At 44.1% G+C, this 13,884-nt stretch overlaps 2 protein-coding genes across 5 annotated transcripts in view; one reads left to right on the top strand and one right to left on the bottom strand.

Moving 5' to 3' along the window:
- Positions 1-13,884, bottom strand: part of TMEM177 (transmembrane protein 177) — a 78,798-nt gene that overhangs the window by 10,484 nt on the left and 54,430 nt on the right. The window contains exons 4-6 of one of the 2 annotated variants that reach the window (XR_014784020.1): positions 13,150-13,351; positions 4,822-5,050; positions 3,230-3,313 (exon numbers count right to left, since the gene is read on the bottom strand). The gene's annotated coding sequence lies outside the window, so the exon portion shown is untranslated. Of the gene's footprint in view, positions 1-3,229; positions 3,314-4,821; positions 5,051-13,149; positions 13,352-13,884 lie in introns of those variants that run through there. The other variant, XR_014784021.1, reaches the window with a different exon arrangement.
- The window catches only part of LOC146358278 (fibrinogen-like protein 1-like protein), a 46,310-nt gene that overhangs the window by 14,763 nt on the left and 17,663 nt on the right, over positions 1-13,884 (top strand). The window contains exons 2-5 of one of the 3 annotated variants that reach the window (XM_084807098.1): positions 1,914-2,057; positions 3,237-3,320; positions 4,706-5,370; positions 8,320-8,353. The gene's annotated coding sequence lies outside the window, so the exon portion shown is untranslated. Of the gene's footprint in view, positions 1-1,913; positions 2,058-3,236; positions 3,367-4,705; positions 8,226-8,319; positions 8,354-13,884 lie in introns of those variants that run through there. The other 2 variants (XR_014784023.1, XR_014784022.1) reach the window with 2 other exon arrangements.

Below are 13,884 nucleotides of genomic sequence, written 5' to 3'. Positions count from 1 at the left end.
AGTGCAAAAGCTGGTTTGAAACTCAACATTAACAAAACTAAGATCATGGCATCTGTCCCCATCACTTCCTGGCATATAGAAGGGGAAGAAATGGAAGCAGTGACAGATTTTATTTTCTTGGGCTCCAAGATCACCACAGACAGTGACTGTAGCCATGAAATTAAAAGACGCTTGCTCCTTGGGAGGAAAGCTATGGCAAACCTGGACAGCATAGTAAGAAGCAGAGACATCACCTTGCTGACAAAGGTCCTTATAATCAAAGCTATGGTTTTCCCAGTAGCAACGTATGACTGTGAGGGCTGGACTATAAGGAAGGCTGAGCGCCGAAGGATTGATGCTTTCAAACTGTGGTGCTGGAGGAGACTCTTACGATTCCCCTGGTCTGCAAGGAGGTCAAATCAGTCAATCCTAAAGGAAATCAACCCTGAGTGCTCATTGGAAGGACAGATCCCGAAGCTGAAGCTCAAATATTTTGGCCACCTAATGTGAAGAAGAAAGTCACTGGAAAAGACCCTGATGCTGGGAAAGACTGAAGGCAAAAGGAGAAGAGGACGGCAGAGGATGAGATGGCTAGATAGCATCACTGATGCAATGAATATGGACTTGAGCATACTCCAGGAGAGAGCGCAGGGCAGGAAGGCCTGGCGTGCTATGGTCCATGGGGTCACGAAGAGTCGGACACGACTTAATGACTGAACAACAACAACTTTTAGAAAACTTCTTATAGCAGCTTACAATAACAAAAATGCATTTTAATATTTCTTTATAATGCTAAAACGTATCAAGTTTTTCTGCATGGCATTTCGAATTTGTAAGTGCTCTGCCTTCAGACTGAAGTCTAAGAACTACAGCTACTTTTAATATGGATGTGCCGAAAGTACTCGGTGTCCTTTGACTAATTCCTTTGCTTCTCATATACATGATCCCTCTTTCAAAACTAATTTTAAAAGCCCAGATGTTGGACTAACAACACAACCTTATACATGTATACACAGAAGCAAGACCTACTGAGTTCTCTAGACGTGACTCCTAGGTAACAGGGTATAGGACTGAAGCCAAAGACAGAGCTCCACCGTTAGTCCAGCCCTGAAGAATTATTACTGTTCTTTATACCAGTCAAGCATACAAAATTCAAACAAAATGGCATCCGGGCTGCTATGGAGCACTAAAAGGGCCGACGTTAGCTTGTTTGCAAGCTACTTTTGACATTCCATAGCAGCTCCAGATGCCCTTTTTTATTTTTATTTTTTTTATTTCCCCTCTTGTTTTGGCACCCACTGGGGGCGCGCGCACACGTGTGTGTGTGTGTGTGTGTGTGTGTGTGTGTGGCCCACAGGGGGGATAGGGGGTGAAAATGGCTTCTGAACCTCCTGAAGTTGCCCAACCCTGCATGAAGGATTAACTGATCTTTACCAGGTATGAATGGGAGACATTCCATTCATATCTGGCACAGTGGCCAGGTATGAATGGGGGACATCCAAGCTGCATACACTCCCATTCCTCAATGCTCTAGCATTATTTTTTCTCTGCATCTTGGATTATCAAGTGCAGGGCTCTTTTCTTGCCCTTCTGGTATGCTGAAGTTGTTTGCACACCTGCCACAAAAGGGTGGTGGGTTGTCAGATGTCAATATGAGTCTCCTTTGCCTTTCATAGGCACAACGTCTCCTAGCATACTAAAACAGTAGGAGAGAAGCTGCACCTACACACACACACGCGCGCGCGCACACACACACACACACACACATATATATATATATATATATATATAGCACCTATTAAAGGCACAGGGACCCTGTGTGACATTTAGTTTGCCAGGAAAGAAAGATTTGAATGCAACACCTTTCTACAGTTAAATATATTATGTATGTTCTTCCCAACTTCACGCCCTGATTACATATCATTTGGTTTCAGGAGGTCATGACTCAAAGGGCAATTTGTTTCATTCCCATGTCTGTCCTGTGTTGTGAAAAGGAGATACGAATGCCTCAGGGGACCTGGAATGGAATATGTATATATCAGCTTTCCTCCCAAACTGATTTTTAAGAATCAACTTAGGTAAGTATTGATGGCAAAACCTCTAGCGTGCATGGAGAGCTTTAGAGTGCCATGCACAGAGTGGAAGTGGAATTGAAGCAACCATTACAAATAAATATGTACCTGCCAACAAATCAAAGATAAAGCTATTTGGCAAGGACCAGACAGTAACCCAACACTCTCCCCTGAGAAGATACATAGGCACAGTTTTGTCCTGTATAAGGAAATAAAGAGTTGGGGCATTGGTCTCCGTCATCCGTGGCAAATGCTTACTAGTTTTTGTATGCTGTCCATAGCAAACATGTATGGAAAAAAACAGTAAGGAATGAATTTTATTTTTTAAAAATGAAAAGCAAAAGACTATACAATTTGTACTAAGTTTTTTGGGAAGTACAGAATTCAAGGCACTCTTTAGTCCAATCCCACAATGGACTGGAGGCCTATCAGCAGGATTTTGCAACAGCAGACATGGAGGAAAGAAGGACCTTCATGAATCAGCATGGACACATATGTGTTCTTATGTCAAATATGGCCTCTAAGATAGGTGGGCAACTTGCAGCCTTCCAGATGTTGTTGGACTACAACTCCCATCAGCCCTAGCCGGCATAGCCAATGGTGAGGGTTGATGGAGGTTGCAGTCCAATAAGATATGGAGGGCCACAAGTTTCCCACACTGGTCTAAGGACTGGTCCTTATGAGAAGTTCTGTATACCTGAGTACAAATACATGCGCTGTGCATGTATTTGTACTGAGTGAACTGTTACCCATGTTTTGCCTTAAGATACATTTAAATTGGAATGTGGGAATGATGATTGCTCATGTGTATTCATATTCATACTCAAATACCAAAAAGTTATCAAATGCAGAGCATCAGGCTTTGTACTCCCTCTTGGTAGCTAATATTAGTCTTTACTGAGGAATGTTAGAAGGCTGTGTAAGTTTATGGACCATCTGGAACATGAAAATATAATATCGAATTAACTTATAGAATTCACTACCACAGGATATAGTGACTGATACTAGCTTAGATGGCTTTTAAATAGGATTAGAGATATTTATATTTATTGATGGTTATTAGCCAGATCCAGCATTGTATGTTGATTAGGAATGTCAGACCTGGGTTCAAATGCACACCCAGCCATGTAGCTCCCTGGGTGACCTTGGGCCAGTCAGTAACTTTCAATTTAACTTACCTTACAGGGTTGTTGTGAAGATAAAACTGTGGAGAACACCTTGTATAAAACCGTGGAGAAGATCTTGTATACCACCTTTAGTTCCTGGGAGGTAAAACGGGATATAGATGAAATAAATAAAACCAAAATGATAGCTAAATTGAGACTCGCATGTTCAGAGGAAATATACTTGTAGGTAGCAGTTGCTGGGTACAAACAATGCAGAAGGGTGGTTGCTTTCATGCCTCTAGGGTTTTCAGAGTCATCTGGCTGGCCACTGATGAAAACAGGATGCTAGGTTAGTTTGCTCCTTGGCCTGATCCAGCAGGGCTCATCTTATGTCACATGTGCTGACAAACATGGGCATTGACATATTGACCTTTGTACCAATTTCCCATATACTTACTTAGTAGTGGCTAGGGGTGGACGAAACTCACCTGTCCTCGAAGCTTTTCGCGGTGGGGGGGAGGCACTTCGCTGCTCCCTCCGCGAAGTTCAGGCCGGGGGGGAGGCTTCCCGCCTCGCCCGGCCGAAATTCAGGCCGGGGGGGAGGCTTCCCGCCTCGCCCAGCCGAAATTCAGGCCGGGGAGGAAGCGCCTTGCCTCGCCCGGCTGCGAACTCAAAAGTTTTTTTTTTTTTAACGCCCCCGTGATAGGCTACGTGACGATTAACGTAGCCTATCATGGCTAGATCTGCAAAGTCAGCCGTGATAGGCTACGTTAATCGTCACGTAGCCTATCACGGGTGACTTAAAAAAAAAAAAAAAGCGCGTACGCAAATGGCGGCCCCCATAGGGAGCCGCCATTCGCGTTCCTTATTTGGTCGCTGTAGTCTACGTAAAGATTTACGTAGACTACGGCGAAAATAAGGGCAACGCAAATAGCGTTGCCCTTATTTTTGCTGTAGTCTATGTAAATCTTTACATAGACTACAGCGACCAAATAAGGAACGCGAATGGCGGCTCCCTATGGGGGCCACCATTATCCGTACGCGCTTTTTTTTAAAAAGTCACCCGTGATAGGCTACGTGACGATTAACGTAGCCTATCATGGCTGACTTTGCAAATCTAGCTGTGATAGGCTACGTTAATCATCACGTAGCCTATCACGGGGGCGTTTTTTTTTTCTTTGATTGGAATGGCGGCGGCGGCGGCAGCCGCCGGGAGGGACATTCGGCAAAGGTAAGTCCCGTCCCGGCGGGGGGGCGGAGAATTTCTCCCCAAAACTTGTTCAGGGGGCCGAACACGTTGGCGCTCGGCCCCCCGAAGTTTCGGGGAGAAATTCTCCGCCATCCCTAGTAGTGGCTATTTTCTAATGTAGCTCAACAGTGCCACCTAGAGTGATTGGGATTTTGCGTCCATACAGTGAATCATGAATAAGCAGATACCTGAGTTTTGTCTTCTGAATAAACATCCTGAAGTTAATTCTTTTTTTCACAAAGACAACTTGCCAGAATGGGATAGCTCTTTTATAATGCAAGTATAAAATCATTAAACAGATGTCCTATCCTACGGATGGATCACATCTGGTACAGCAAGGTCATGTTCCCAACAGGCATGGCGAATCAAGACAAAGTCCGTCAGGACCCTAGACAGATCACTGACTGAAACTCACCCACAAAGAGCAGTTTTCTCAGCAATAGGCAGAAGCCTTCTGAAGGCTGGCAGGTCTGGACCGGCTCTTAGTCCAGCACTCTCTGAAGAGCTGTCTGCTTCTTAAAGGGCCATTGTCCAATGCTGCATATGCTGGCTCTTATGGCACGGGGGTGGTGAAGACTGCATCAGAGGGGTGTCCTTTGAGTCCATGGAGTCTGATAAAGCCATGTCCTCTGGCCTAGAAGATCCTAGAGTAACCAGAGGGGGTTGAGACTGAAGAACATGACACCAGGTGGGAGAAGCCTCTAAATAATTCTTTGATTAGCTGGCTAGATGACTAACTTCAGAAATGGAGCTATCTCACCACTGAACAAAACAAAGGTCCATCTCCACTAAGGAACAATTATTTGTTGGGCTCAAATTCCCATGAACAAGTGGAGCTTCGCCTCAGTATTTTGTCTTCCTCAAAGTATCTAATCAGAAGTCCAAAGATGTTCACATTCAGACCGTCTTCTCTGCAAGGAACCAGTCTGCACCTATTCTGAAACCCAAGATTCTACTCAAGCAGGTAAAATGTACTAGCTAAGTTAAATTTACTTTATTTTTATGTGGAATGTTCTGTGTGTGAGTTTTTGTCTTCCTTTTCCCAAATAACCTTTTTAAATATCTTGACATTTGGCTGCATTGTTTTTAAAAGGGTATTTCTCTCTAAAACTTTTCCCACATGCAGGACTGCACAGCTGCCAAACTACCCCTTTTGTTCTTAGGATACTTCACATGATTTTCCTAAGTTCTGTGTCTTCTGCACCAGGTCCGGCTGGGTTTCCAGTGGAGTGGTATATAGCCATGGGAGACACACTGATTCCCCAGTTGGACACATACAGAAACTCCTTTGTTGAGGGTAGACTATCGAAGTCTCAATATGGGGCAGCGATCTCTGTCCTCTCTAAGGGAGCAGAGACCCAACACTCGTCAATAGCTATAGACCTAAAAATCCTAACAGCCATACTGGTGGAGAGAGTGCAGGGCATTATTAGAAGTCTAATACACATTAATCAAACAGGGTTCATTAGACACAGACAGGGCGCAGATAATATCAGAACAATTATAGACCTGATTTCCTCCATCCCACTGGACACACCATCAAGTGCCCTAATTGCCATAGATCCCAAGAAAGCCTTTGACCAGGTCCCCTGGGACTTCCTTATTAAAACCTTAGAAGACCTTCAATTCCCCCCTGAGTTTATAAATTGGATTAGTATTCTATATCGCTTACCCACCTCAAGAGTGTTAACCAATGGCCTGATTTCAAAACCTTTACCCATAGAAACAGAGATGCGCCAGGGATGCCCACTGTCCCCCTTAATCTTTGATTTGTCATTAGAACCATTAGCCTGTGTGCTGAGGGTGGACCCAGACATTACAGGGATTAAACTGGGTGACACTGAACAAAAAATATTATTGTATGCAGCTAATGTCCTAGAGTCCCTTTCCAGCACTCCAGAGTCCCTAAATTAATTACCACACTAAACCCATATAGCAAAGCCACACTAAGCCCATATAGCAAAGGTTACAGGGTGAACTGGGAGAAATCAGAGGTTATGCCCCTAGGAACCCCACATAGCAAGATGGTTTATTCAGAATAGGGATTTAAACTTAGTGAAGATTCTTTCAAGTATTTAGGTCTCTCCATCCATAAACTATTAAATAATTTATTCCCATATAATTTAGATCCCCTAAAAGAGCACATAACACTGGACATTGAACAGTGGAAGAGACTCGGATTAAGTTTGGAGGCCAAAGTAAATATCATTAAAATGAATATCCTCCCCAGGCCGATTTACATGCTACAGGGAATTCCCTTTAAAATATCTAAAACTTATTTTAAGTAAGTGGATAATTTTTTTAGAATGTTCTTATGCAAAGGAATAAAGCTAGATTCTCTATTGCAAAAAATGAGACTGTCAGTAAAGGAAGGAGGCTTCGGTTTTCCAGTCCCGGGCACCTACCACACTGCCCATATTTTAACACAGGCATTGCCCTGGTCTGAACTGAAAGGATTGGAAACCCCTGTCTGGGTGGTGGTGGAAGGGCAAGCTTTGGAACCCATGCCTGTGCTACAGACATTGGTCTCCTATGTGTGCTCTGGTCATCGCCAACTCTGCACCATCGCAGAGACAAGGAAGGTTTGAGCACAACTGGGACTGACACCGAAATTTGACCCTCGCTCTCATGTAGGCCTCATGCTTTGGAACAATCCCAACATAGTTGTAGGTTGTAGACAAATATGCTGGAGACATTGGCTTACAGTGAGCATTTTTTCATTACACCAGTTGATAGATGAGCACCAAAATTTTGTAAATTTTGAGATTCTACTGATGACAGCTCCCCTCCCACCCATAACTTGGTAGTAGCTACTACAATTGCAACATGCTCTCAGAGCTAAATTTCATCCTGCTACCTTGTCAGCACTGGAATTCCCATCACCATGGACAGTCCTCTAGTCAGCGTCCTCCCTCCATTAGCAAACACAGGTGGTATTTACCCAATTAAAAAAACTCCAGAGGTTTAATCTTTCTCATATTAGGGAAGCGTGGAACATCGAACTTGGCCAAGAGTACCAACTTTCAGACTCAGCTTGGCAGGCCCTAAGAGCACAAATTGAATAAAAGCACCCTAGATCTGAAATTAAGATTAATTAAAAAAAATTATTCTAAGAGCCTCCTGGACACCTGAACAACTGTACTAGAAGAATTTAAGTGACTCTCCCCTTTGTGGGAGATGACAAAAAGGGAAAGGGACTCTAATGCACACGCTGTGGAATTGTCCAGTGCTGGAACCATTCTGGAGGAATGTGGTTGAAAGGATCAAATTCATTCTTCAATTAGATGTTGACATACTAGGGCATACAGTGGTGTTAGGCCATAAATATGGAAGAGTGACACACCACTAATGGACTGGTTGTTAAGGGCAACTCTAGTGACTAAAAGATTGGTGCTCCAGGTGTGGAAGGAGAAACACCCACACAGGACTGAAGCATGGTGTGAGCCCATGTCCTCTTTGGCCTCCCATGAATTAATGTTGTTTAAACACCTGATGAAAGGGGACAGAGGCCTCCTGATTTGGCAGCCATATGTGGAACTGTTTGATTAACCACTCTTATTAAGGTATTTTCCGCTTTTACCTTCCTCTGAATATTATTTTGTCTGTCTATTGTTGTTGTTTTTCCTGAGTTGGTCCTGAGGTGGGATCACTCAGGTGGTGGGGGTTATTAGAAGGTGGGAGGGAGGGTTGGTAGAAACGGAAATTCACGCAACACTCCCCAGGATTTGAGAATGTTTATTCATGTTTAATCAGTACAAAGACACGGACTATCAGACACTGTTGATTTCTTGATAGATTGTTCTTTTGTGATATGAAACTAAAACTAATAAACAATTAAGAAAAAAAAGTTTGGTGTCTTCTGGGCTTTGGGCAATTAAATCCAGTACAACTTCCTTTTTATTTATTTTCCTAGAGCTGGGCTGAAGAGAGGGGTCCTCGGCAGAAAGGTTTGTTTGTTTGTTTGTTTGTTTAATTAATTTCTATACCACCCAATAGCCAAAGCCCTCTGGGCGGTTCACAGAAATTAAAACTAAAGGGCACACAACAATATAAAATATATAGAACATTAAAACCACAGTATAACAATACAAACACAATAAAACCTAGCAGCAATGCAGGGATTTAAAATACAGATTTAAAACAGCAAAGCTAAAGGTCTAGAAAGCTAAACGTCTAAAATGCCTGGGAAAATAAAAAGGTCTTCACCTGGCACCAGAAAGAATACAGTGCAGGTGCCAGGCAAACCTCACTAGGGAGCTCATTCCACAGCCGGGCTGGCGCAGCAGAAAAAGCCCTCCTCCTGGTAGCCACCCGCCTCACTTCCTTTGGCAGGGGCTCACAGAGAAGGGGCACTGAGGATGATCTTAAGGTCCGGGCAGGCACATATGGGCGGAGGCGATCCTTCAGATAACCTGGCCCCAAGCCATTAAGGGCTTTGAATGTTAATACCAGCACTTTGAATTGGGCCTGGAAATGGACTGGCAGCCAGTGCAGCTGGAAAAGCACTGGCATAATATGAGCTCATTGGCCAGTCCCTGTTTAACAATCTTGCTGCTACCCTATTTTGGACCAGCTGAAGTTTCCAGACCGTTTTCAAAGGCAGCCCCACGTATAACGCATTGCAAAACTCTCCAAGGAGCTGGCTTCACCTAACTAGTGGCAGCTTATCATTCTTTTTATGGGGAACCCTTGTAAAGCAGGGGATCCACTAGTAAAGGAAAGACCCCCACCCTCAGATCTTTGCATATTTTTCATATTTAGAAAACAAACCAATTTGATAGACAGTGCTAGACTCAACCGTGCTGCTGATTTATCCATTTCCAAATATGTTCTTGGGTGCCATGAGAGATTATTTGTTATCATGCTGGACATTTTCCACATTGTTTTTAAGACCTTTGCCAAAGCATGGTCTGTTTCTTTTTTGATGTGCGTCACACACACGAACACTCACAGCTACTAGCGAAGGGTGCAGACACAGTCCAAGGTAAATGCATTGCCTCAAGTTTTGTTTAATACCCGCTTTTCTGCATAAGTCCCATAGAGACACAATGGTGACCTTATGAGAATTCCAGCATATCTTATTTTATTTTTAAAAGATTTAAAAATGCACATTGGTGATAGTATATGCATATATACACGCACGCATGCCAACAGCAAAGTATTTGTATATCCAATTTACAAGGGTATGTAAAAAACCAAAGCTCAGCTTAGCCATACCACCAAAATGTGTCAATAACAGACTCTGAATTGCAACTTGCAATGCTGGTTCCAGGTTTTGGAGGACCCTTGAAAAAGGTGCTGTCAGTCAGCTACCCTCCCTGCATATACCCATCTTCTATTCTTCCTCCTCACCACCACTCTTGCCACTGTCCATTCACTAGCCTTCTTCTGGACCCAGTCTGCACCACCTCCTAGAGGAGGAGGACCAAGTGGGTTGGAGTTATCGCTCCTTCGCTTTGCTTCTTTCATTATTCATTCATTCAGAGAGGGCAGCAACATCAAGGAGCAGAATCAGTGGGAACAGGAAAATACAGGAATTAGTAGCAGCAGGCTCCATCTCCAGGGTCATGGCCTTGGCAGGGGCCTGATGAAGCCGACCCCTGAAGCCAGCAGTGTTAAGTTGTATTCAGCACCTCTATCAATTCAAAACAGTGTTCTGAATATTCAGGCAGCCAGGCTAAAACCAGCAATGTTTCCAGTGCTCTTGAGAGTCTTCATTGACAGGTGCGTTATACATGGTCCTTGCAGAATAAGGCGCTTTGTGAGACTTGTGAGTCAGATTAAAGCAAGAATGAGAGTACAAGGTCGGCAAAATAATGGAACAGTTTTTAGTCAAGGATAGGCCCGGCATCAGCAGCCAGCATCCTTGGCCAGCTTTCAGGGCCTACATGCCCCAGTAGGGCCCACTAGGGCTCACTCATACCTGGTGCTAGCCCTGGTCAAAGTTCAGAATCAGAAACTCTACTGCCCTTGATACAGTGGCAAAGCTGGAAGAAAACCAGACTGGCAGGGTGCACAAGGCAGAAAACGTGGAAGAGCAGAATTCGGTGAACTCGCCTTTATTATGGGTTTTTCAGCAAAGGCTGGATTGCCATCTATCAAAGATGCTTTAGGAGTGGATTTCCTGTATTGGCAGGGAGTTAGATTTGGTGATATTTGAAGTCCCTTCCAACTGTATGATAGATCTTATGTGCTTCAGTGATAAGTTGTTGAGCCAGGAAGAAAACAGACCAGAAAAAGGATATGGTAATAAGAAACACAGGTGCATACAACTTGTTGACTTCAGGGTGGACCTTCCCATTCTGCTCAGTTGTGTATCTTGAAAGCAGAACTGAGAGGGCACCATTTCCAATGGAAAAGTGGCACATGGGAGGAGGGTGCATAACCCTTCCTGCATCCACCAGTTCCCCACTTTTCTCCCCCCCCCCCCAGATTCTTTTCTTCCAGGCCCAAATTCCAGACCCTTAATGTATTCGAAAAATGGGCCTGGAATCTCTCCAGTGGGAGACACAGAGAAAGGGGAGGAGTTGGAGGGGAAAAAGAGTTGTAAGGGTTAAGCATTCTCCTTCCACCAGCTGCTTCTCTGCAGGAAATTGTGTCCTCTAGGCTCCACGGGAAAGGAGAAACAGCAGCTGGGCTTTGAAGACACACAGTAGAGGTGGAACATGTAGTTCCAATTTAACTGTCCTCAATTGGCAGCTGCAAATGGGATGAGTCTTGCAGGTCATTTTGGTTAGACAATTGCCTAGATTGGTTACTGGAGCAGTAGTTTCAACATCTCTGGCTTCTATCCCCAGATTAGTAGGTTGTACACTGCTGGCATGTGAAAGTAGCTACGTGACTACTTAGACATGACTACTTTTGAGTTAAATGGTTTGAATATGTTTGCATGTTGCTCCAATCCTAAATACAATTACTTGGAACTAATCCCCATTGCTTTGAATGAAACTTACATTAAACTGTGTCTTAGGATTGTATCCTGGATATTTACACCATGGAGAATGCCAATACTCCTTTAAACCCCTTTGGATATAATGTACATCTCTCATTCCATGTCATCTTTCTAATTTATTGTGGCTGAGAAGAAATACCCTCCACCACCTGATATTGGGTCAGGCCATGATGAGTTGTCTCTTACTCAGAAAGCAGAGTGGATATTACAACAGCCTGACCAAACTGTTGCTGATGTTGATTTTGCTGCAGCTGTTGTCCTTTGTCTGCTTTCTTCTTTCGTGTCATCACCGAGGATGCCAACTGGCAGCAGTATCCTGGGAAAGTAGACTAGCTCCTATGAAAATACAATGGCCCAGTCGTCCAGAATCTGTGGCTATGCCAACAAGATGTTACCTCTCTGCAACAACACAGACCAGGACAAATGTAGGCTGGAATGTGCACACAGATCCATTGAATGAGCAGGAGCCTGCAGTTCAGTCCAAGGAGAGTGGTACAAATGTGGATGCCAACAGCACTATTATGACGATGTCTCAAGAGCATTACAGCCACTCTGGATGCAATCCTACACTTGTTTAGACAGAAAAAAGTCCTACAACTCCCAGCATGCCCCAGCCAGCCATGTTGGCTCAGGGATGCTGGGCGTTGTAGGATTTTTTTCTGTCTAAACATACACAGTATTGTACCCTCAAAGGAGGAAATATCAAATAGGTTTCTGCAGATATTAGGGTTTAGCGTGCAGTTCTCACATCTTGTTTCTCCACTTTTTACAGGGAGGACACACAAAGCCATGGTGAAACTCTTCCCATGTTTTGTCTGTTGTGCCTCTACCTTACGGAGATAATCTGACCTTTTTTTTAAGGGAGGAAGAGCAGCGCAGTTGCTGAAGGTATAGATGTCTTTAGGCTACTGTGTAACCTTTTCCAAAGGATGTCATTGGGTGTCACATCAAAACCACATTTGGGTTTTGAGCCCGAGCACCACTCTGTTTTTACTAGGCATTTGCTGATGCTTCTTCCCATCCCAGCTTTGCAAGCAGCCCAATTTATTTATTACTCCATTTTTTAAATCATGACACTTCTATCCCACCTTTTTTCCTTTTGTAAAGAGCTAAGGCAGCTTACATGGTCCTCCTCCTCTTCTCCATTTTATCTTCACAACCACCCTGTGAGGTAGGAGAGTCAGTGACTGGCCCAAAGTCAGCCAGCAAACTTCATGGCCAAGTGGGGACTAGAACCCGGATCTCCTGAGTCCCAGTTCAACCACACCTAGGACTGCTGGGCTGATACTAGGGAGGAGGGTGGATGAAACAAACAATCCTCTTTCCTTATATTTCACCCACTTCTTTTAAAGGTCCTGCAATTTCATTTTTACTGCTCTCTCCCCAGGCAAGCAGACCTTTTCTGATTTGTCCTGTTCATTCCCTTCACCAGCACCCAGAAGCTAGCAAAGTCATGTTGCATTTATAGCCAGTGCCATCCCCCCTTTCTATCCTTTTTATTTTTAAATTTTAGTAGCATAGCACAACTAAAGTCCTTGGGAAAATAAACAATTGCAACATTATTGTGAATGGGAAAGGTGGCATGTGCAGGGGTAGGCAGACTAGAAGAAGCCTGGGGAGGAAGGAGGAAAGAGTCAGGAGGACTCTCTGATCTAGGGTACTTCCAGATGAGGCTTTTATTGTGCATTTGCTCTGTCTCATCCATTGCCCTGGGAGTTCCAGATGACAGCGTCTTCCATTTGTAACCTGCCTGTTTTTTCCCAGTGTTTCTTCCATACTTTTTTTTCTTACCAGAAAAAAAATCTGTCAAGGATGAACAGGCAGGATAGCTGCACAGTGCCTCTCGACAGTTAGTCTGGAAGCAGCCTCAGGCCATTTCTACATGAGGCATTTATCATGCACTCATGACTGGCCATTCACGGACATTTGTGGTTCTTTACATGACATCATCAACCTCCAGGACGTCTTCAGTGGGTTTTGCCGGTTATCCCACCTTGGAAAAGATTGGAGATAAGCTGGAATATTAAAAACAAACAAACAAACCCGCCATTTCTGCAGTGTGTAATGCTGGCATACTGCAATAATTCTGCCACTAGATGGTGCTGTTTCAATGAAAAATATAAAAAGCCCAGGGAAGGCTTTTTAGTAAGAAAGGGCATTTTCAATTCCCTGTCATGTTCGTCATCTAAAGGAGCCAATCCTAATTGTGCCACAGAGACGGAAGCAAAATGATCTGGTAGGGCTGCAGGATTTTCCATTAATGTAGACATCCTCAGTCAGCCCTCTGCTCTTCAGAGGAACCAAGACTGGGAGGGAGTTTGGGAAGAGAATGGTGAGCCAGGCTGACTTGAGTGTGTTTCCACCATTACCAGAGTGCATGCTCACTCTGTGTGTCTGTGTGCGTGTGTGTGTGCGTGTGTGCGCACATGCGAGAGAGAGAACGAACACCTTCTCTTCGGGGAGGAAGAGGTAAATTGTCCCTTTCCCACCTACACAGCTATGTCCCACCCACTAGTACAGGTGGAA

The sequence above is a fragment of the Heloderma suspectum genome, chromosome 1, assembly GCF_057233095.1.
Source record: "Heloderma suspectum isolate Gila_16-S chromosome 1, 16-S_ref, whole genome shotgun sequence".
NCBI classification, from domain to species: domain Eukaryota; kingdom Metazoa; phylum Chordata; class Lepidosauria; order Squamata; family Helodermatidae; genus Heloderma; species Heloderma suspectum.
Note: the sequence above shows the minus strand (reverse complement) of the source record. Positions and strands in the feature narration are given on the sequence as shown.